This window comes from Bactrocera tryoni, chromosome 1 (genome assembly GCF_016617805.1).
Source record: "Bactrocera tryoni isolate S06 chromosome 1, CSIRO_BtryS06_freeze2, whole genome shotgun sequence".
NCBI classification, from domain to species: Eukaryota; Metazoa; Arthropoda; class Insecta; order Diptera; family Tephritidae; genus Bactrocera; species Bactrocera tryoni.
This window is the reverse complement of record NC_052499.1, coordinates 51,379,272-51,403,455: the sequence shown is the minus strand read 5'-3', so window position 1 is coordinate 51,403,455 and position 24,184 is coordinate 51,379,272. Positions and strand designations below refer to the sequence as shown.

Below are 24,184 nucleotides of genomic sequence, written 5' to 3'. Positions count from 1 at the left end.
TTCACGATTTAAAATTCCAACTGAGTAAAAGACCATCCCCACTATTCTGTTCTATAGCAAAGTCGGTCTGGCCCTCAGTGCACTAAAATTATTCGTAGCCTCATAGATTACTATCAAGGTATGAAGTAGAAGTCAACCGTGGCAGTTCGTAGCTCAATTCTATACTTTTGCCTGCGGAGACAGAGGAAGTGACAACCACAGCATTGCGTGATGCATACCACTTTACTCCTCGTCATTGTCTCTAAGTTGTCGTCGTGGAATTGGTTCACTATTTCGGTATAGTAGAGTCCTGCCCCCACACACACAAATATTCTTCACATCTTGGGGATTACGCACTGTTGGCAGCTATACAATTGAAAAAGTGAAGGACATTGTATGTCTCGGAACCAGTCTAAATTCCACCAATAATCTAGGCATGGAAATCCAGCGCAGAATAACTCTTGGGGATCGGTAAGCGATTGAGAAACATATCCCTCTCTCGACGGGTAAAAATTACGTTCTACGAGATTCTAATTACTCCCGTCCTGTTATAAGACGCCGAAACATGGACGATGACAACTCGAGGTGAGAAAGCACTTTAGCATTCGAGAGAAACGTTCTTCGCAAGATCTTTGGACCGCGGTAGCGTTTCATATCGAAGAAGACGGAATCACGAACTGAATGAGCTCTACTACGACAAGAACTTATTTAAGCCCACAGAAGATAATGCTCCAGGGAAATGCTCGTTCGATTCGAGATCAAAGCAAAGACCCCGAGCATTCAATGAATGAACCAAGTGCATAGCCCATAGAGAGGGAGAATGCCCAAGTTTTGTGTATTGGCCTCAGTTCCGCAGACCCACGGTTGTAGTGCCGAAGAAGAAGAAGTAAAAGATCTGACGTTGTCATTATTTATACGTGTGTTATGAAAAGTTTCCATTTGAAAATCTGGGTTAGGATTCATTTTACAACACTAAAAAGTTTGAAGAGCTTACCTATTCGGCACCCGCCTTATATTGAACCACTTCCATACAAAAAATATAGATTATGCATACACAATAATTTCCGTAAGCATCTCATCACCTTGCTACGTATGACTGCACCTTAAGGGTAAACATAATACACAAGTACCACATATGCCGAACATTCTAACAAGCATCACTGCGCTAAGTACTTGAAATGCAGCAGAAGTGCGAAAGCGCCGACGCCACATAACAAGCGAAGAGGTAGAAGAGCAAACAACTAAACAGCAAACCAAACACACACACTCGCCTTTACAGCGCTAACCGATCAGCCGATCTAACAAGCAGGACCACCCCCTGCTAACCGAGTACTTGTGACGGCAGTTAAAATACAAATTTATGCCCGACTGAGCTGCAACTGTCGAATGTCAAGAAAATGCGACAGGTTGACGAGGATACACAATAAGCGCGATACTACGATATTGGTTGGGTCCAAGGTGCAATGAGTAGTCACATGTACATACATAAGTGTATACCGTATAGGACCCCTAACCTCGTGCGATAGACCACTTCTGCTGCCACGGCGGAACGGCACTGTATGGCTGAATGATTCGGACTGCAACGGTGCCACAGTCGGCGTTGACAAAATTGACATTTGACTAATGCATATGGGCGTGTGCGGTGTGCTGTACGGTGGAAGAGGCCAAGTGCGAAAAGCGCACACACAAACCGTAGATAAACACAATCACACAATAAGTTAAGGCGTACGAAGGCAGTTGGAGCTGCTGCGCCCGAAGATGTACTTAGCAAGCGACTGACGTTGGACGCTGAGGTGCTACACGCGGAACTTTAAAGTTGGCTGGCTGCCTGGCTGGTTGGGTTGCTCGGTTGACTGGCTAAGACTGCAGTGCCATATTTCGAGTGCGGCTGCGGTTGTTGTGCTGGCGTTGGGGTGTGTTGGAGTGTCATTTGAATTTCGTTGCCCCATGGAAGATGGCCAAGAATTGATGCTGCAATAAATGCGGCGGATTCTCAATCAAGTAAATGGGAAATCGGTAATTTCCTGTTGATGCCGCAGCAATCAATGTGCCACCGCCCATTCGCCGGTTCATCGGTGCGGCGAGCCATCCATCCACTCGATTTGTTAACAGTGAGCATGTTGTTATTGGTTGTTGTTGTGCTTGTTGTTTGGTGAGCTGTGTTGTTCAATTTACAGATCTGACGCAATAAAAAAGTCGGTTTTTTATTGCATTCGATATGCATATATGTATGTATGTCAGCGAGTAAATATGCCTATGTACATATGCTGATCAACATACGAAGCGGTGCCGATAAGTACTGTACCTCACAGCCACTGAAAGAAGAGTTTACTATCGTGTCAAAATCTAAGCTGATTTTTTCGTAGGATGAAGTGATAAATTTTCACGATCTGGTATAAGAAAGTTCTGTGCGGCATTCACTTGGGAGTGGCCCGAAAAGGTTCTTTTACATATGGCTCAAGCAGCTCACGACTTCCGGCCTTAGACCAAGTATCCTCTGGATAGCCAAAAATAACCCGTTTGAAGGCAAGCTAAAGTCAGAAGGCAAAACATCCGTCCCCAGGGTTGTGCTGGGTGCCGCCACGTAAAAAAACACCCCCAATGAAAAGAAAAAAAAGCCTCGGCTGAAAGAACGCGTGTACCATGCTTGAAAAATTATGCCTGAAAAGTTGTCGGCAGGAAGTGTGCAGTGTTTAGTCATACGCGAGAACAATTTTTTGTCTTAGTAACAGTCAAGTTTGACAATAAGCTGAAGCTTTATGCTAATATATGGATTCACTGGTATACACTTCAGACCAAGAAACAGTCGATTTCAATGAGCAAATTTGTTCCGAAGTATACGAAAACTCTCTTGTTGGCCAGGAAGGTGATGGCAGCCGTTTCCTGGGATTCAAAAGCTGTGATTTACACTACGACCACCTGAAGCAGGTATAATCGGGCTTATTACTTATTATGGACTGAATTACTTCAGGAATTGTTCCGAAGTCGAAGAAGACTGTTTTGTTGGATGGAAAGGTGATGGCAGCCGTTTCCTGGGATTCAAGAGTTGTGATTTACACCGACTACCTGGAGAAGGTATAAACGGTTTCAGGTATTACTTCAGGCATTGTTCTGAATTAGAAGAAGACTGTCTTCTTGGCCAGAAAGGTGATAATTCCGTTTCTTGGGATTCAAAAGGTGTGGTTTACATCGACTACCTGTAGAAGGTATAAACGGTCTCAGGAATTGCTTTGAATTATAGAGCTCATTTGGCGTCGATTTGTAGAAACAATTACCTCATTTGGCGAAATGGTCGAATTAGGTTTCGATCTATTATCCGAACACGATATTTTCGAGATATGTATATGTACGACCTCTACTGTTGCTTCAAAACTTCAAAAGTCACGCGGATAGAAATGAATGTTGATTGAGGAGACTATCGCCTACACTTCAGGCTACTTTTCAGACTTTGAGAGAATATATTTTTCCGATGAATTGTAGAAATCTGCGATAACTGACCTTAACTCAAACCTGTGTAGAGAAATAAATCTCGTTTTTTCGGTTTAAATACTTATCGGATTGTCCTCGTGGTTATGTCTTCAATATACATATGTATGTATGTATTTCTATATTAATATAAGTTAAAATTCAGATAAAGACATGTACATATATATATATATATATTTGTATGTACCAAATATATGTGTATCGAAGCAAACACGTTTGCTACCTGCCAGCACGCACGTGAGTCAAGCGCACGCCGGCCCATAAGTGCTTGGCTTATTTACGAGCATGCTTTTCTGCTTGCATATCCACACATACAACATATATGCTTAAGTACATATGTACAACCGGTTAATCACGGTCATTGTATCTCAATAGTTGGTAACTTATGATTCTTTTTTTCTTTTATATTATTGTGTATTTTTAAGTCTTGCATATTGTCTGCAGCCATTCTCTCGTTCTCACCGATTGTTGCTGTTGTTGTTGTTGTTATCGCTATATTTTCTGTTGATTGGCCGGCAGTATTTGTGGCATACGCTATTTTTAGCCGCACTCGACAACATCTCGCCAGTTAAGCATTGCCAGACGTTGCCACTGCGTTACCACCCCGCTCACCGGAAAGCTGCTTTACCGCCACGCACCCGCTCACGTCTTCATTGCATGCTTTACGATGCACTTATTGCACGCTTCGCACACAAGCGGCCATGCACAAGTTGCAGATTGCCTATGGCGTCTGCCACGGCGTGGCACATGCACAAGCGTCCTTGAGAAACGTGCACAATTTCTGCCGCCAAAAACAATAACAATAACAAAGCGCGCACTCACTAAAATGATAACAAAAATTTAGCTGAAAATAGCAATCGCCGGCCACCGCACTAGGTTGTTATTTATTATTGGCGGATATGTTGTTGCTGTTGTGGTTGTTGTTGCGGCTGAGACGTGCAAATTATTCGTGTGCTACTCTCTCATAGCCGCCACTGCCCTTCCGCCTCGCTCAGCGCCTGATGGATTTATTTATACGCCATCTCATGCGGCAACCTTTATATAAACTCGAAGAGATATTGCTTGTATGAAAGTACATGCGTGTGCATGTGTGTGTGTGTGGGTGTGTGCGCATAACTATTCTCGTTGGCCATCCAAGTGTGTTGTGGTTATTTTTAAACTTTAGCAGTACGCGCCACAGCCAAAGGCGGCATGTACTAGCACTAGCATATTTGCAAGAATGTTTGGTTGTTGGTTCTTAAGCACATTAGGGTGTGACAATTTGAAGATAATAGAAAAGAAATTGCAGAAACGTATATTTAAAACAATTTTTATGCTCGGTTGGTGGAGAAATTTATAAAATTGTTCTTTGTTTTATTATTTCTTATATTTAGAAAATAATACATCTATTACGATTAAGGTTTAGTTTATCAAAAATCATTTTTTTTCGAACTTAGTTGCGGTAAAAGTCAATGTAGGCCAATAAGAAAAATGGAAAGGATATTTAAATGTTGAAAGTATCGTTGCAACGCTGCTATCGCATATTATGGTCAAGTAAAAGTTCAAATATATAAAGAATATTAGACTTTGCCAATTTGAAGACTTCTGCAAACAACAAATTTAATACCCAGGCTTTATTGAGTTTGCCATGAATGTAGTAACACGCAGAGGGAAACATCGGAGACCCCACATATCGTCTGTCTTTCTGTCTATATGTACGTTCGACAGTTTATATATAGGAAAACAAGTCTTTCAGATATTGAGATGTTGACGTGAAGTACTGCACAAGACCAAGAAGCTTCTCATTTGACGGAACTGTCGATAACGGACCAATATAACACATAGCTGCCATACAAAATGATTGATTAAAACCAAGTCTTTGTAAGAAATTTTTTTTTATTTCACAAGATAACTTCACAATATTTTGTTTGGATTACTATCCAAAGCAGGGCTAACATATTGTTCAGATCGGACTACTATAACATATAGCTTCCATACGAACTTATCTATAAAAAACCAAATCCATGTATGGAAAATTGTTTTATTTGCTGAGATATCTTCGAAAAAATTTGTTTAGATCAGCGTTCAGAGCAATGCTACAATCTCTGAACATATTGTTCGACGACCCTCTCTAATGTATATGCAAATGTGCGTTCTGCTTGAAGTGTAGAAAGAAGCTCGCATGCAATTTGCGCATTCATCATCGTTTTCGGTTTAGCAAAGAGCAAACCTTAATGATTGCATATAAATAAAGCAAGATTTTCTCATTCTCTTGTAATTATTAGCGTTGCTGAAGAACCTTGTAAACACGACTGTGCACATACATAAGTAGCTGAGAAGGTGGCACGTTCGATTATAAGATAATTATATATTATACATTTATAATTCTAATTAATTGCCGGGCTACATTTGCATGTTGGACGCCGGAAAAATTATAAACAGAAAGCTGAGGTGTCTCGAAGAGGCGTCGAAGGTTAGTGGATTTCCAATTTAATTTCCATTGAAGACTGGTATGCGCTTTGCTGCATATTTAATCGCACATGAGCTCGAAATGAATTATGATGATTTCACTTAATTTATTTGCATTTGCGTACATAATATATATTTATGTTTATCTAGTATTAATGCCATTGACTTAAAATTCTTTAATGATGGGCGGTGCTCGTGCCGATGGATTCAATACGAAAATATGCTGCAATGTCACAAATATGAAGGAAGCTAAGAAAGACATAAAGAGAGCTTTAGAGTAAACTGCATATCTAAAACTCCTATCTATTAAGTACGTAGACTCTTTGAAGGGAGAAAGAATTAGAGCTCGTTTCTAATGGAATGGTCACATACATACGTTACCAACATACTTCACTGTGAATAGCTGATTTAATGACACCCTCCTCACCTTATACCCTGACAATGTTTGTGGATTGGGCAGAGCACACTTAAATTTCAATCGTTGGGCATGCTTTCGTCCGACCAAAATTACAAAGAAGAGCCTTATCAGCTCTTCTCCGCCGTGATTTAATAGCTCAGCCGGCAATCCATCGGCCCCGCCGCTTTGTTGTTCTTCAAACGGGTAATTGCTATTCGAACTTCTTCATGGTCGGGCATTGGAACGTCTGCTCCATCGTCTTCGATTAGGGAAGCGGGTTTGGCCAGAAACGATTCTTTTACATGTGACTCAAGCAGCTCACAGCTTCCGGTTCTAGATCAATTATCCTCTGGGTAGCCAAAGAATATCCTTTTGAAGGCGAGCTAAAGTGAGAGGGCGAATCATTTCTCACCAGGGTTGTGCGCTGGGTTTGTGACCCGCCACGTAAAAAAACGCAGCCAATAAAAAAAATAATAACAACTTTAGGCCTGTCAAATCAACAACTGACCAGATATTCACCATGCGCCAAATCTTGGAAAAGACCCATAAAAAAGGGTCGACACACATCTCTTCTTCGATTTCAAAGCTGCTTTTGACGGCACGAAAAGGAGCTGCCCTATGCCAGAATTTGGTTTCTCCGCAAGACTTATATGGTTGTGCAAACTGACGTTGAACAATACCAAAAGCTCCGTCAGGGGCGGGAAGAACCTCTCCGAGCCGTTCGATGCCAAAGAAGGATTCAGACAATTCGACTCCCTATCGTGTGACTTCTTCAATCTACTCTTCGAGAAAATAATTCTAGCTGCGGAACTTAATGGAGCAGGTGCAATCTTCTATAAGAGTGTACAGCTGCTGGCGTACGCTGATGATATTGATAACATTGGCCTCAACAACCGTGCCGGTGGTTCTGCTTTCTCGAGACTGGATAAAGGAGTAAAGTTAATGGGTCTGGTAATGGAAAATGCAATATCTGCTGTCAACAAACAAACAGTCGTCACTCTCCAGCTCTGAGAGGCTTCGAAGCAGTACCCGCCGGGGGAAGCATAGTAAGAGAAACACCTCCACTCCGTTGGAAGGACCTCCGTTGGTGAAGGACCTGGCTACACTTATAATCTCCAATTGGCGTCAAACAGCGAAAAGGAAGAACGACTGGTGCGCTGTTGTAAACTCGGCTGTAATCGCTTAAGCGGTGTGTATGGTACATAAATTAAGAAGAAGAACCGCTCGTCTTGTGAAAGGATCAACAATGAGAATTGTATTATGTTTTCAAATTTAGGAAGTCAACTAGAAATCAAATAGAGATTATTGCTTTAATATCATTTTTCATATTATTATTATTAATCATCCGATATTTCATTCATTTTAAATGTTTTAATATAAATTGTGCTCGGCACGGTTCTGTTAAGATCAACGCAGTGACTTTGACAACAACAAATGTATGCTCACGTCAAATTAGCGGAAATTATAGCACATAACGCAATTCTACAATTAACTACGTGCTATGAGTATTTACTTGATCTTTTATAAATAGGCTAATATTTTCAACATACTACAGTATTTAATTATTTATCGCTAAATTAATTGAGAATTGTGTTAACACTGGCATAATTACTTACTCCTGACCAATCATTACCCTAAACAATTAGTTTACGCTATATTTATTAGCGGAAAAATCTGTACTAATTATATGAAAGTAGTTATAAATTAAAAAATTAAAGTAGAATTGCCATATTGCTGCCCAATTAGTTTAACATTACTAGATGTACGTGATTGTAGTTAAATTGGCTTGTGAGTCCCATGCAAGCTACAGTCCTGTGTTCGCAATCAATATTAAACAAACAACTACTTATACATATGAAGCTGGAGGGACTCATAAAGATGGAATTTCCGAAAGCTTAATTAAAAATTAACCCTTTGATATAATAAATTAGCAGATCTTTCAGAAGTCATGTAGGATCTGTGATTTAATATGGAAACTTAGTGATCACTCGACAAGTTAGGGTAGAACAAAATGTTAAAGTCTTATTCCCTTCTTAGTCCTTGATAAAATCTTAACGCGAATAGAGATACATTTTTTCTACGGCTATATCAAATAAACTCTTAATTATGGTATATAAACATGATGTCAATAAAAGAAAGGAACCAACCAATGGCTTGCTTCCAACGGAAAACAATTTGCTAGTTCTTTATAGGCGCATTGTTTGATACAAACAATTTTAAGCCGAATTAAGGCTAATATAGAATCATTATGAATATCTCTATATAGACCTGGGCAATATTACGATTCTTGCGGCGGTATTTGTCATGACATGTAAAGAATAACCACAACAAAACAAAATAAGAGTGAATTGCATGTAAAATTGTGGAACTTTGAAGTGAAATATCTCGAAAACTATGCGTCTGAGGACAGTATACGTATATATATTTTTTAATCCTCCTCTATCCATCGGTACCATCAAATCGCGGCGCCGCAAGAATCGTAATCGTGCCTAGACCTGAGTAGAAGCACTTGAAAAACGTAAAAAGTTAAAGAAAAAAGAAAAAAAAATTTAGTGCAATCTATTGTCTGCAAGTAGAAGGAGAGAGGTGGGGTGGAATTTCTAAGGCTTAAAAACAGTTACCTCGCTTCCTAAAAAAAAAAAAAAAAACAAATAAGGAAGAGGTAGGTACGGGTATAACCGAATATTCCGTACTTTTCCAACTTGGATGAATTAAAGCCAGTGATGTACCTTTAGCTACATATGCCTTGTTAGTTATATGTATGTATATGGTCTAGGGCGCGTTTTCAGCCGATTTTATTCATTCTAAGAACAAAAATGCAGTTTTACAAGGAAAACACACTCTTTCAATATTATTAAGATAACTCTCGAAAAGGCCGATATACATATGCGGTATAAGTAACCTGGAAAATCATTGTATTACGTATATTAGAGCTAAGGGAAGTGTTGAACCGATTCAACTTATTTTTGACACACAGACATACTAGTAAAGGATTAGTTATGTCTGAATTTCAATCATATAACGCACATTGACCGATATTTTCGCTAAAAATTCAATTATAGTTACTATCCACTTACGCGGTACCTAGGTGCTTGAACAGTTTTGATTCGATTTAGACAATTCTTGGTCATAAGGTGGCAACACCTCAAAGCAAACTATTCGTGCAAAGTTTTATCATCCGATTTCATTTAATTTCACACTGCCTGTATCAGAAAAATTCCAAAAACTTGGATATTTGAATTTTTTCAAATACTAAGTATTGTGGTTATGTAAAAAGGTGTTGAACAAAAGTTGTAGAATCAAGAATTTTCGAGCTGAGCTGTTTTTAACGTTTAAAAATTCACGTTCTCCCTTCATATGCCTATTTTCCCAACCATTTTCGATATTTGAGCTCTCGTCTACCCTTATCTGATAATGATTTTGATTGAAGAGTTTATATGGCAGTTATACTATGCAATATACATCTTTTCAGGGTATACAAATTTATATGTTTTTTATGAAATATAGTAAACTGGTGTTGGTAATAAAAATATATTTTTGTTTCTACTGAGAAAATAATTATTATTGCCGGTTTAGTTGAAAAAAACAAATAATTCACTTAACTAGTGACTAACCTCAATTATGTAACGAAATTGAATTTTTAATTGAAGCAATTAAATGTTTTTGCCCAAATGTTGTTGTTAAAGAGTTTTCCTTTCATCCAAAATAATAACTATGCTAATTATATTAATCGCGGTGGAAAATATAAAGTCAAAGCCCGCCTCAACACTTACCACTGTTAGTCCAAAGAAAAATTTTTCTGCTTTTTGTTTGTTGTTTTCTTTTAGTGATTTTTTATTCTAAAAATTCTTATTTAGCTGTGTTTTAAACTTTTATCGTAAAAAATTGCAGTTATTTTCTGCAATTCGATCTAACAATAGTTTTGTTGAGGTAATTATTTAATTAAATAATTAATTTCCCATTTTTGATTTTCTGAAGAAACACTCATACGACTCTTGGGAACTTGCTTTCCGCGTTTTCGAAATTTCACGAGGCGCTTTTGAAATATAACACAAAACTGTAGAACTGTATAATAAAACTCCAGCAAAACAGTTATTTCCTACTATTATTAACTTAAGTAGTAGTTTATTAAAATAAGTAGTACAAATCTACAAACATATGTCTTTATTTACTATATCTACACACATATTCCGTCTCAAAACTTAAAGAAAACGCTCAAATTGATGAAAAAAGTTGACATTGTTCAGAGACCAACGAAATACATACATACTTATGTATGTATGTACATATGTACAACATTGAAAATGTGTCACAGGCGACTGACGACAAGCTTCAATAAAGAAAGTGAATCAAAATGTGTGAATTGAATTTTGAAATAAAGCCAGATAAAAGCTGGTTAAAACTTAAACGATAAAACGGTTTATTGATACAAGCATTTAGCAGTCTAGAAGGTGACGTAGGAGGTCATTTTTCTATATGCATGTTTTTTTATAAATAAATATTTTTTCTTCTTGTGTTTGGAAAAAATAAAGACGTCATTATATTTAGTTGAATATGAGAATATGCTTACTAAGCTCTCTCTTTCTCTCCCTCTCTCTGGTCGTACGTTGGCACATATGTGTTTGTTCGCGTTGCTATACATACGTATATATATGATGTATGTGCGTATGTATGCTAGAAAAAAGGCTTAGACTCTTCTAAGCAGGCTGTGTAAATAAGGTGCTGTATAAAACCCCCTTGATTGATATAAACAAATTCGAATAAAGATTACTTAATATGCCATAAATATATATATAATTATAACAGACGACATAACCTTCCGGATCCGGATCGTAAAGGGAAATCTACCACAACTAATTTGCTTGAATTTGTATCACATGTATCAACGGGCTTTAGGGAGAATAAGAATACTGATGTTATATATACAGATTTTAGTAAAGCTTTTGATAAAGTAAACCATTAAATTCTTTTGAATAAACTTGATCTTCTTGGTTTTCAACCAATATTTCTAAAATGGGTTGCTTCTTATCTTAGTAATAGAATTCAACAAGTCATATTTAAAGATACTTTTTCTGACATAATCAATGTTCCTTCAGGCGTTCCTCAAGGTAGCCATCTTGGTCCAATTCTGTTCTTGTTATTTATTAATGACATATCATCCGTTGTTAAGTTTTCAAAAGTTTTATTATATGCTGACGATGTAAAACTTTTTCAAACATATACTTCAAACAACGAAAGATGTCAGTTGCAAACAGACTTAAGCAACCTAGTTTCTTGGTGTGATAGAAATGACATGCCATTGAACCTTAGAAAATGCAAAACGATGTGCTTTTCACGTAGAGCTGTAGAGCTACTTCATACGCAATACAAAACTTTAGGTTGGAGCAAGTATGCAGTTTTGTTGATCTGGGAGTAACTGTGGACCCCAAACTTAATTTTAATCTTCACGTATCTTCCACGGTTTTTAAAGCTAAAGGCGCTCTTAGTTTTGTTAAACGTTGGTCTAAAGAATTTAGAGATCCGCTTACCACAAAAATTCTTTTTACATCTCTGGTGAGGCCTATATTGGAGTATGCTTCTGTGGTTTGGAACTCTAGTTACCAAGTCCATTCGGATAAGTTAGAGTCCGTTCAAAAACATTTTTTACTTTTTGCCTTAAATCATTTGCATTGGGATTTCAGTTTAAATCTTCCCCCTTACATTAACCGTTTAAAACTTATAAATCTCCCGACACTCGCTAGTCGTAGGGAGATGCTTGGTATAATATTTCTTGTAAAACTCATGAATGGGTCAGTCTGTAGCCCATCTCTCTTATCTGATATTAATTTTAACGTTCCCGCTCGCCCTACCAGGCAGTTTAGACCCTTAATTTTAAAATTTTCTAGAACAAATTTTGAGTTAAACGAACCATTCCGCCGTATATGTCATGATTTCAATTTTCATTCCAGCACATTTGATCTAACAGACTCACTCTTTACCATTAAAAAAATTATTTTATCTACTCTTAACAAGTAACATTTAAAAATTATAAACTTTAATCTAATTCTTAATTTCGGCTGTTGAAATTTTTGTTTCTGTAGCTGAGCAGCTTAAGATCGCTTAAGAACGCTTAAAACTCTCTTGCCTTTTGTGACTCGGCTATAAAAAAAAAAGATATATTGTCAAATAAAAAAGTTTTATATACAAGGACCACTTGAGATAGTTCGGCCCGGCCCCAAGTAAATGATAGTTCAAAAGAATGTATTTTGTTAAGTTTGTAGGACCGTCATTAATTAATATGCCAAATATGAGCGCGATCTGACAATCAGTTTGTTTAAAGCGGCTGTTTAAGTCGGCACTCTTCAGTAGTGCCTTGCGATTTTTTCAATGAATAAAAATATTGAACAAAGAATTTATCTAAAATTTTGTCTTTCTAAAATTTCGTTTGCGGAATAGTTGCGAATGTTGGAAAATGCTTACGGTGATTCAGTTTTATCAAAAACACAAGCCAACAAGTGGCACACGATTGTCGAGAGATCGTTGAAGATATGCCTTGTTCTGGACGACTTTCGACCTCTTCAACTGATGAAAATTTTAAAAAAGTGAAGGATATGATGACTGAATATCATCAGACAAGTATTAGAGAGATGGAAAGAGAGCACAACATCTCTCGCGAGCCCGTTCGAATGATTTTGGTGGTTATTTTGGGTATGAAACGCGTTCTTGCTCGATTCGTCTGGATAAAGATGAGTTTTATTTCAATAAGAGTACTTTAAATAAGTCGCTTTGGAGATGCTTGAACGTGAGAATTCATATCCCACATTTATGGAGAGAATTAAAACTGTCGATGAGATATGGATTTATGAGTTTAACATGCAAACTAGTCAACTATCATCGGAATGGAGGGAAAACACCAGCAGAAACCAAAAAAATCACGCCAAAGACGCTCAAAACTGTAGGTGATGCTCATTTTTTTTATATTCGTGGTTTGGCGTATCGTGAATTTGTTCCAGAAGAATAGACGGTTAATAATGAGCTTTATTTGGCCGTATTGATGCGTTTGCGTGAGAACATCCGTCGAAAACAGGCGGATTGTGGATGAACAATTATTGGATTTTACACGATGATAATGCAGCATCGCATCGAGCCACGATTTTGCTCGAATTTAAATCCAAAAACGCAATGAAAACCTTCGATCAACCAGCGTATTCACCAGATTTGGCTCCGTGTGATTTTTTCTTGTTCCTCAAATTGAAATTGCCGCTCTGTGGAACCCGGGTTCAGTCGACTGAAGTATGAAACAAAATTCGGAGCTAATGCCAACCCAAAAAGTGCTTTTGAAAAGTGTTTCGTGTTTATTGGCATGAGAGGATTACTTTGAAGGCAACACAATAAAGATAGATGAATAATTAAATATTTTGCGTTTTATTTTCAAATTCCGGGTAAACAATATACAAGGACTTGATTTTGTTTGGCCAGTTTGATTTAAAATTTGTATTATAATATTATAAAATTCATTGGCACTTATAATTTCTTGATAATTAAAACAAAAGCCGAATATCTCGAGAAGTGTTAATGATAGCGATTTTGATCCTGTACCCTTTTTATAGCAAATAAAATTTCCTACAAATTTGTCATGTACATTTTTTCTATAGCTCCTGTCATCTACGAGATATATATAAAAAAATGCGAAATTCTTGGAAAAATCGGGTTTAGAGCCCGGTACTACCTCGCTGGTGTGAGTTACGACTTTGTTGAACTGGACACTTTTGTAGAGTGAATAATTCTGAAAAATATGCGTCTAAAGTCGAAGCGATGCCATAAAATACCTCTGATCTGTAGGAATTTAAAGATAAAAACTCACGATTGTAGTGTATTTTCTATGGAAAATTTTTACAGGCCTTGGTCCAGTTCTTAATGTTAATATTAGGGGTTAAAGTTTTCAGAGAATTTTGTTAAGGGTATTTCCAAGGAATAGTTAAAAAAAAACACCCTAATATACATATATGACACTTAATCTATAAAGAATATGTATAAAGGTCAAATTGACAGATAAGGGTTAAGACGTTAATAAAAAAAATTATATAAATAAAAAAAAAATAGTATTAATCAAAATTTAATATTTTATAAAATGTATAGATTATAGATAGATTAAATAAGCAGTATAAATAAGTACGATAACATAAGTATAATATATTAATGTTTATATATATACATACATGTATGCCTATATTCTGGGTCTGGGTTTTTAATCAGTTAATAGCTTTTCTGTGATGTCAGTCTTTTCGAACATTAAAAAGTCCATGCTATTGTATATTTTTTTATTTAGAGAATTTTTAATAGTTTTACTCGTAAGTTTTGTATAAAATTATCATATTTCATTCATTATTTTATTATTTGTTCTAAAGAAATTTATATTTGAAAATTAGTATTGTGAGAACTTCAAAACCGCTGGTGATAAGGCGGATTGGTATTTTATATTTTTTTATTTGGTATTTTTTTTTTAATTGAGTATGTATAGAAAAATTGAGTAATCATTATTTTAATAACTTCTTTATGAATCATTTACATCAGATTTTCAAATTTTAAAGCGTTTTCCTGAGAACTCAGCAAAAAATTGAAACTTAAACTAAAATTTCTAAAATCTAAACCTCGTGCTAGCATTGAATAAGTCAAGAATTTGCTCATAAAAGTCAAGATCATTGAAAGAAGTTGAACGTATCTATTTCTTAATCAAATGAGACCCATAAAAGAAAGTAAGTTTTCTGCCATTAAAAGATGTAAGCTGCATCGATGAAAGAATTTAAATCTGAAGTGTTCTTAACACAAGTAATTTGAGGGTTGGAAGACAAATTTTAAAATTGGAAGGGTTGAGACAAATATGTTTGAGGAAGATTACTTTGAATGTCAAAATAATTATTAGTGTTTAGTATACGTTTGTCTTTCTGAAGCATATAAAGTTTATTTGGCGACTAATCCCTTAAATGTAGTGTGCGAATTCATATTTCTGGAGCCGAAACGTTCAGAATATTGGAAAAGAACTTCGGTGATAATTGTTTGTTGCGAGTAAACTGAAGTGCTGAACACAATGAGCGCGACAGACTGCAAACGACATCTGTCAAATATTAGAATACACACGTTCTTTTGTGTCCAGTTATGTAGTTGTGCAGATGCCTCAATAACTGTGTGCCTAAGAACGTGTGTCTTCTAATATTTGACTGATGTCGTTTGCAGTCTGTCGCGCTCATTGTGTTCAGCACTTGAGCGTTCGGAAAAAAGTGCTTGGATTTTTTACTTAACGATATATTTTTACCAAATTCAGTAGGAGTTGTCCAAAGCAAGGGCGTAGTCTCCAGAAAAATTGTTCAGATCGAGATTATAGCTTCGTTGAATCCAAAGTTAACGTTTTTTTCTTATTTTTTCATACAACAAAAATCGAAAAAGTATCGCACAGTATAGTCAAAATAATAGAATTAAATAAAAATTTCGATTTCTGTAGGCAATCAACGAATCAATAGGCGGTGAAATCGTAGGTATAAAATATGTACAAGTAGACAAAGAGAATGGAGGTTCCTAACCTCATCCTACATGAACTGATCAAACTTTGTGCGTTACATATGTATATACATAAATATATATATATAGTATGTACATATGTATATATATGAGACACTAAATATAGCGACATAATAAGGCAAACTGCCTGCATAAAGGAACTTTTGTGCGCATTTCTCACTTTTCTACTAATTTATGTACTTAGCTTTTACTTAAATAAATGTAACACGATGTTTCATTTGCACGAGTCTGCGACCGATACCGCTTTGTCGGAAGCAATGAAATGCACAATATATTCGCCCATTATTAATTGGCGACAAAGTGCATTGCATGGCGCCATTAAAATACTGTGCGAAGAGTGAAAGCAAAAATTGCTAGAAGAAATAGCAAAACAAATGCCAAGCTAAAATAAAATGAAGAAAAAAATGTTAATAAGAAATAAAGGCAACGGGAAATTCGAAAGCAAAGTCAACAAAGAATAAGGAAAGAGTGTGCAGCAATTAACACTTTCAGCGACATTTCGAGTTTTGTTTACCAAAATATATTCACACACACACTTCGTTGCTGCATATGAACTTTGTACGTATGTATGTATGTCAGCTATATGTGTGCATAATATTATACGAGTACATATATTGAGTATGCGGCAACTGCGATCAGCTGTTGAAGCATTTGTTGGGTAATGAAGTGAAGTGCATGCCATTGTTCAAATTAATACTTCGACTATTTTTTCATTTCATAGCAGAATTTTTTTTATATTTTCTTTTGTTTTTTCTTTTTCTTATTGTGTTATAGGCGCACGAGACAAAGATCTGCTGGCAGACAGCCAGGCAGCCAAAACACAAACTACATATGGCACATACTTATAGTATACCATCGAGTATACCCAGTGAGCGGTGGCGTGAGTATTTCTTTGTAAATACTCATTGTAGGAATTAAAATGTGATTGAAAAGAGAGAAAGGAGAGCCATTGTCTGCAATTTTATTTAAAAAGTAATATACAATTAATTATTATATACATATGTGTATATATATCATCACCTAAAATGCAAAATAGCGTAACATCATTTTTCATAAGTTTACAGGCGAAGGAAAAACGTTATAACAGAAACCACTGAAACAAAATATGAGTTTTGATTATAAAATGGTTATATATTCTTTATATCGGACTGTAGAAGCTGAACATTTTATGCTACATATATGTAATATGATGTAGTGAGTCGTGGGCAATAAAAAACTCAATTTCGATTTTTGAAGATACGTTGTTTTGCATTTCAGTTGAAGATATATATTATTAGGGTGGGTCGAAAAAAATTCAAATGTATATTTTTCGCTTAGTGCCTTGCAAATTAGGTTTTTAGGCAACTCTAAGAAAGACTTTCCAAGTATGAGCTTTTAATTACGAGTATAACTGGAAGATCCTCCGCCTTACAGTTTTCTTTTTTTATACCCTTAATATATCCACAACGTTTCTAACACCCAAAAGGAAACGTCGAAGATCATATAAAGTATATATATAAATGATGTGTGATGAGCTGAGTCGATTTAACGATGTTCCTCTGACTGTCCGTCCATCCGTCAATATATGCATATACGAACTAGTCCGTCAATTTTTGAGTTATCGATCTGAACTCATGCAAAACTCATCATTTTCTTACTGAGGAGCTGCTCATTTGTTGGAATCGCCGATAACGGACCACTATAGCATATACATAGCTGTCATAGGAATTGAATGATTGGAAAAAGAGCTTTTATGGAGAACTTTTTCATGAGAAAAGATATCTTCAAAAGTTTGGCAACGATGAATGCCCAAAGCAACGATGCAATCTCCAAAAAAATTATTCAGATCGGATGACTATAGCATGTAGAGCCATGCAAACTGAACCATTGGATTCATTGAAAACCTTTTCATTTGACTAAATACAAATTGTAGTAAGGAAAAATTCTTAGAAGGAATCATTTGTATATGTGAAGGGTAATTTTAAAATTTTTTTCTTAAAATTTCTACTTTTTTTATAATTTCTTCCATTTCATACCAAATCGTTTACTGGGTATTAACAAAAAAAAAATTTAAATATATTACATTTACCACTTTGAAATAGTTTTCCATGTCTGTTTGTACGTTCGTTTCTGTATTCTTGCCAATAATCGCCAGGGCCAAGGCGGTCAGTGAGGATTATAATTATACGTTTTTTTTTGGTTAGGTCGTTGGATCTTGAGTGTGGGTGAACGCGCTCGTCTAGCGGAAATTACGTTGTTATTAATTTGTTGAAACGCTAGTGGTGTCGTAGTATTTTAGTAAATATGTATGTGCTTTTAGACACAAAAATAGCCAGAAATTGATGTGATGATGCAAGAATCACATTTCAATTTGTCTGCTAGGCTAGTATTATTCATTGGAACTTTTTAATTTGGTTAACTTGATTTCGAAAAATTTCCATGAAATATTTTTAAAAGCTTACACTTAATTTGTTACCAAAAAACGTGTAAATTTTACCAAAAAAGTCTGTAAATTTTACGAAAAAATTTCATAATAAGTTTTTAAAATTTTTTTCCTCACAAATTGCTTACTATTCACCGCAAATTCTTTAATTTGCCACTTCTATTTATTAGTTATTTTTAATTATAAAATGTATTCGTTGATAAAACCTTTTTGAATGCATAACGCGCATGTCATGTGACGGCGATAATATCATGTTGTTGTTCAGCGTTTGGAACTCATTTATTCTTTTTATTTTAACAAATAGCAAAACATTCGCATTTGTAGTACAAATGTTATGAAATTCCACCAAATTATATAATTTCGTTTGACTTTATCAAATGTGTATTAATTTTTCAATGCTTTAATGTTTTTATTAAAAAAGTTTAAATTGTAGAAATTACAATAATTCGCTTATGATTATTGTGCAAATATTTTTGTTTTTGTTAGCGCTTTGCTAAATTAATTTTCTTTTCATTATTGCAGCGTGTGATCTTTCAATTAGTTTTAATAGTGGCGCATATCGTCACTTTACCACTTACCGACATGCATTTGCAGGCGCAGCTGAAGTGTGAACGCTGCGAGCTTGACAAATGCCGCTGTTGCAAAAGTAAGTAATTAGATTTTTGTGTAATTACACATTTGTTTGGAGTTGGCAAGAAATTTTTCCACCTTTTCCATATATGAGTGAGTCTAAATTTTACTTTATATAGCAAAAGATTGATTGATTAATCAATCACGTGATTTAAAACATAAAAATAAAAATTGGAATAAAATGCAATTCGAGTTATTTTTGTGTTTTTTTTTAATATTTTTGTTTTAATTAATTTATTTTTTTAATATTCCCACTTATTTTTTTGTAATTTTCTCGCTTGCTTTTCACCTTTATGCAATTCATTTAAGTTGTACTTAAATTATTATATTAAAAGTTTCGCACATTTTAAATTTTATTTCTGAAAAATACACAAGGCACCACTCAAACCGAAATTAAGCTCCACTAAATACTTATAAATAAAACGCAAAGCTGAGACTACTACCTCTTTCTCGGCCATAGAGTCACACTACGTTACAGTTATTCGCAATCGCTGTTTGTTTTTCTTTTTCACTTTACTAATTAAAACATAGAGCCCACCGTTTTTTTTTGTACTCGTACACATGCTTACACACATATATAACCTATAGTCAAATATAGAAGTTATTAACTAAGTACCTTATAACTGGTCTGAAACACAAGCCAAAGTAGTCAGTCGACTTTTATGTTCAAACAACTTTAAGGTTTTCGAATGTTATGCTCGGCTACAAAGTCAATTTTGTTTTTTTTTGGTTCTATCATTTTTTTTTGCAATAAAAATTGATATTTATCTAACAACTTTTCCTCACCGACTTATAACTAGACTAGACAGATTTTAGGGAAAAAGTTCAAGGTCTAAACTGATATTTACCTTGACCAGCTTGGCATTTCTAGATCTAAATTTTTATTCACTAGTTTTATAATTCATGCGTTTCTATTATAAACTGAATATTATCTAAAGAAATAGTTCTGAAACTAGTAAAAAACAGCCAAAACTACTAATACAGTAATAAAACTGACATCTCAAAAATATAACAAACAGGAAACAATAAAAAACATTAATGTCGGTTGCACCGAAACTATAATATCCTTTACAAATACGAAATATTCCTCATAAGCACTTTGATCGGCCAGTTTGTGTGGCAGCTATATACACTAGTGATTCGATCTGAACCATTTTTTCGGAGATCACATTGTTTTATTGGATAATATCAATCCATGCGAAATTACGTGAAGATAACTCGTCAAATGGAAATGTTTTCCATACAAGCACTTTATACCGATCGTTCAGTTTGTATGACAGCTATATGCTATAGTGGTCCGATATCAGCTGTTTCGCCAAATGAGCAGCTTCTTAGAAAGAAAAGGACGGGTATACAATTTCAGAGAGATATCTCAAACACTGATGGGCTAGTTCGTACTAGTTCGAATATATAGACTGACGGATGGATATACGGACATAACTACTAAAGCTCAACTTAGCTGATTATGCTGATAATTTAAATATTGTATATACTTTAAATGGTCTCTGACTTTTCCTTTTAAAATACCCTGTTCAGGGTAAATTCGCAATAATAACAGAACAATTAGTCCAATTCCGGTCTTTTTTGGACCAGTAAACTAACGAGTTCACAAATTTTAAACTGTTTTGGTACTTTGCTGAGGTTTTATATACATAGTTTAGGCATAAATATTTATAAATGCGAAATATTCAGTGCGTAGGAACCGTGAAGCAAGTGACTGACTCCATGTTATCGCTAGAAAGGTGCTGAATTTGATTTTACAAAACACTCTCGAGACATTGTTAAAGCAACTGTAAGGTGTTAGGTCAACTAAAAATAATTTTGCTCTACATAAATATGGAGTGTTTTGTTGTTTCAAAAATTGCTAAGCAGGGATGAACTAGGTGTCGACCGAAGTGACTAATATTTAATAACACTTCAAAATGCAAATGCTTGGAGATACCTATGTACAAGTTTAATAAATATCATAGTGTGACTTTGTTTCTCTGACTATTCTCATTTATAAAGAAATGGCCGAAATGTCTTGTATGTAAATCCATCGTTGAAATTTGCCAGGGCTACTTTAAGGCTGAGTCAAATAGTAAAAGACTAAGTTCTAACGTGCTGAGATTGAGGTAACTTGCCCTTTGGTAGCACCTATTTTCCAACAAAGTTGATTGCGGAATGTTGGATATCTAACAATACAGCTTCATTCCATTTTACGTTAACATTAATCTCGGTATTAGAAAATCATCACATGATGGAGAAATAAGGGCAAATGGTGTGCAATCGATTAGTTGGTAAATCCTGAGACTTCAAGCGAAGGATTGTCTGGTGATTGTATACCATGATCATGCGACCAATAATCACATATGGCGCGGTGGCTTTGTCATCGCAGTCTTCGGTAGCTAAACATACACTCCAAATGACAACAGAAGGGTGTGACAGAGGTAAGGTAATCTTATACCAGCGATTGTAGGAATTGAGTGGTTGAATACCATTGGCTGTCCTCCAAAGCGACAGCATTACCAAAAGGAGAAACTTTACCAAGAAGTTCAAGGTTACCCTAAGCATTAAGGTTGAATAGAATGGATTCACTCTCGAGATATTCAAGTAGTACATGGACGACTCGAAAACGTCGGATGAAATTGGTCGAGGAGTCGCAGGACCACGAATCAAAGTTTCCATACTTATTACAAGTTTCCCGAATATTTTTCAAGCAGAAGTCTTTGTCATTAGTCGGTGCGTAGAAATTGACCTCCAACGCAACTATCACAAATAACGTTTAGTTATACTTAAGGACCGGTACTTAAAGCAATCTCTGTCTATGAGATCATATCGCTACTGGTACACTAGTGTAGGGAACGGCTGAATAGTCTAGCGGAACTTAACCAAGTGCACCTCTTCTGGGTGCTCGGTCACAAAGGTATAGCATCCACTAACATAATAGAACCTGAACCCTTCATCGCGGTGGGTCCTCTTTCCATAAAGGAGCTGCTCCGCAAGGAAGAAGGAGAAGGCAGAGATAGGTATTGACAGCTACTCTTATAACACACTAGGGCTACCGATCGCATTCGACTCTGGCCACTGTAAGCTCAAGAAGCACTTTTATAACATAGGTCAAGCTTCTTCTGAAAATTTCTGGTTCTGCGACAGAGAGCATGAAACTCCAGAACACCTGCTTATTGACAAGCATAGCAGTCTGCAGACGCAGGGAACGGCTATAGAGGTCACATCGTCTCACTAGCACTTAGCAGTATATTCGAATATTGCGTCTAGATGGGCCGCTGTGACTTAGGAGAGGGTACAATAGATCTAAGGTCGCGGTGCAATCCTCATCTAAGATAAATCTATAGATCTTATCTTAAAGCACGAATAAAAACGTCGCTTGGTAAATCCTGAATCTCCCACATCTCGGTCTAATGCAATACGTTTCATCTGAATATTATCTAAATGGAGGACATTTCTTTTAATTATCGGCTACATTTGTAGTTTGTTACTTACTCCGACTCTTGTTCTTTGCAATCCTTAATACATATGTTTTATAAAACTAGAAAATATTACAATAAAGTTCACTTACAAGTAAGTAAGAAAAGTAACTAAAACTCGATTATATTATTATTATTATTGATTATAAACGTTGTGTTCGACCTCGACGATAAGCTAGTTTTCCAAGACTAAAACTGAGCCTATGCAGACTATGAGCTTATAAGGTTTTACGAGGTGCAATATTGTAATATACTGACATGATAGAGAGATATTAAAGCCATTTGTAAACAATTAATCCTAGGCATAAACCAAATTATTTTTTTCTTTTCAACAAAGACGTACTTGATTGGAGTTAACATTAGATATATACCGAATAAACATTTATATGTATATGAATATAGTTTTCGAAGTGCGAATTAGTTGCTTTGCAAAGCACTTCATATTAGTATTTTTCAAGTTGCCACTTATCTAACATGTGAGTTCATCGCGTGTTGAAGCCACATCAAAGGCCAAAAGTGCTGTGATCAGCGACAAATGATCGCGCAATTGTGACAATAACTAAAAAACAGCGTAAAACAGAATAAATTGCCTTACTAACAATAAGAGCTGGATAGCGTTGTTGTTGTTGTTACATTGCTATCACCAATCAGCGGGTTAACGGGTTACAAGGCGACACTTGAGCATGCTTTGCTTTTATGCGGCGCCTTTTATGCGTCAAGTGCCTGCCAATCGCACGCTAAGCACGATGAGAAAACGGAATTAAAGAACTCAATATTAATGAACTCTGAATGGAAGCGTAGAGGTATTTATTCTAATCCGGTTAGTTATATTTTTAGAAAGTTTCTGAGTTGTTTTGATTTTGTTAGAATAAATTTACTCTAGCTCTTCCATTTATATAGTGGTTGTAGTAAAGTTCAAAACACTCATTAATAGGCACAACTGGGCATGATCACTTTTCGGTTGAATAATATCGGGTATGGGACCTGACTTGCCAAATAAAAATTCGACTTTTATGTATTTATAGGGTGGCTTTAATTAGGTGAGGCTTTAGACTAAGTTTCAGTATAAATTCTCCAGCTCAATGACTTCTCATTCGGCTAAATTAAGTTAAGTAGTGTTGAAGAGACCGGCTCATAGTGTCAAATTCCAAATATACTCGTACATATAGTCTTAAATATAGTGGTAAGAATGTAACATTTATCTTTAGTGGCATTTTTTGAGCAGAAGAATAGAATATAGGTACATTTGTTTATATTGTCTCTTTCATAATCATTTTGCTGAAAATCCAGGATCAAACTTCGAAATTGGTGTGAAAATGTTTTTGGATAATTTAGTTGGGCAGACAGTTTATGTTCAAAAAGAAGATGTTTAAATATTCACGAGTTGTCTAAAAGATAGACAGAGAGAGAGTTGAAAGTGAGCTTCCAAAATAGATGAAATTACAAAAGAGCACTGAACTTTGTTACAATTGCTGGTCTATCGAAACTCAGTAATTCTTCAATGAAAAACGAACTCTTAATTAAAAAAAAGAAAAATAATAAAGAAACTTTGATATGGAGTTAGTTCAAAAGCTACAAAAAGTATTAAAAGTCAGAATTTTTTGTCGGTGCTCTTCTAAACGAATTCACATAGTATTAAGGGCACTTAAAGAAAATATTTTAAACGAAATTTAGCTTGTTTGGACTGTTTGTCACGAAAAGTGTGCCTTTAAATTGAAGCACTGTTTGAATTATAAAATCGATTATTTTTATACCCTAAACAGAGTTTATATTAAGTTTGCCAGGATGTTTGTAAAAGTC

The 24,184-nt window shown here is 35.5% G+C and overlaps 1 protein-coding gene across 4 annotated transcripts in view; it reads right to left on the bottom strand.

The window, feature by feature from the left end:
- LOC120775806 (sodium-coupled monocarboxylate transporter 1) overlaps window positions 1–24,184 on the bottom strand; it is a 149,708-nt gene that overhangs the window by 123,133 nt on the left and 2,391 nt on the right. For 2 of the 4 annotated variants that reach the window (XM_040106159.1, XM_040106191.1), the window contains exon 1: window positions 18,866–19,011. The exons of the other annotated variants lie outside the window; for them this stretch is intronic. The gene's annotated coding sequence lies outside the window, so the exon portion shown is untranslated. Of the gene's footprint in view, window positions 1–18,865; window positions 19,012–24,184 lie in introns of those variants that run through there. 4 annotated transcript variants of the gene reach the window in all.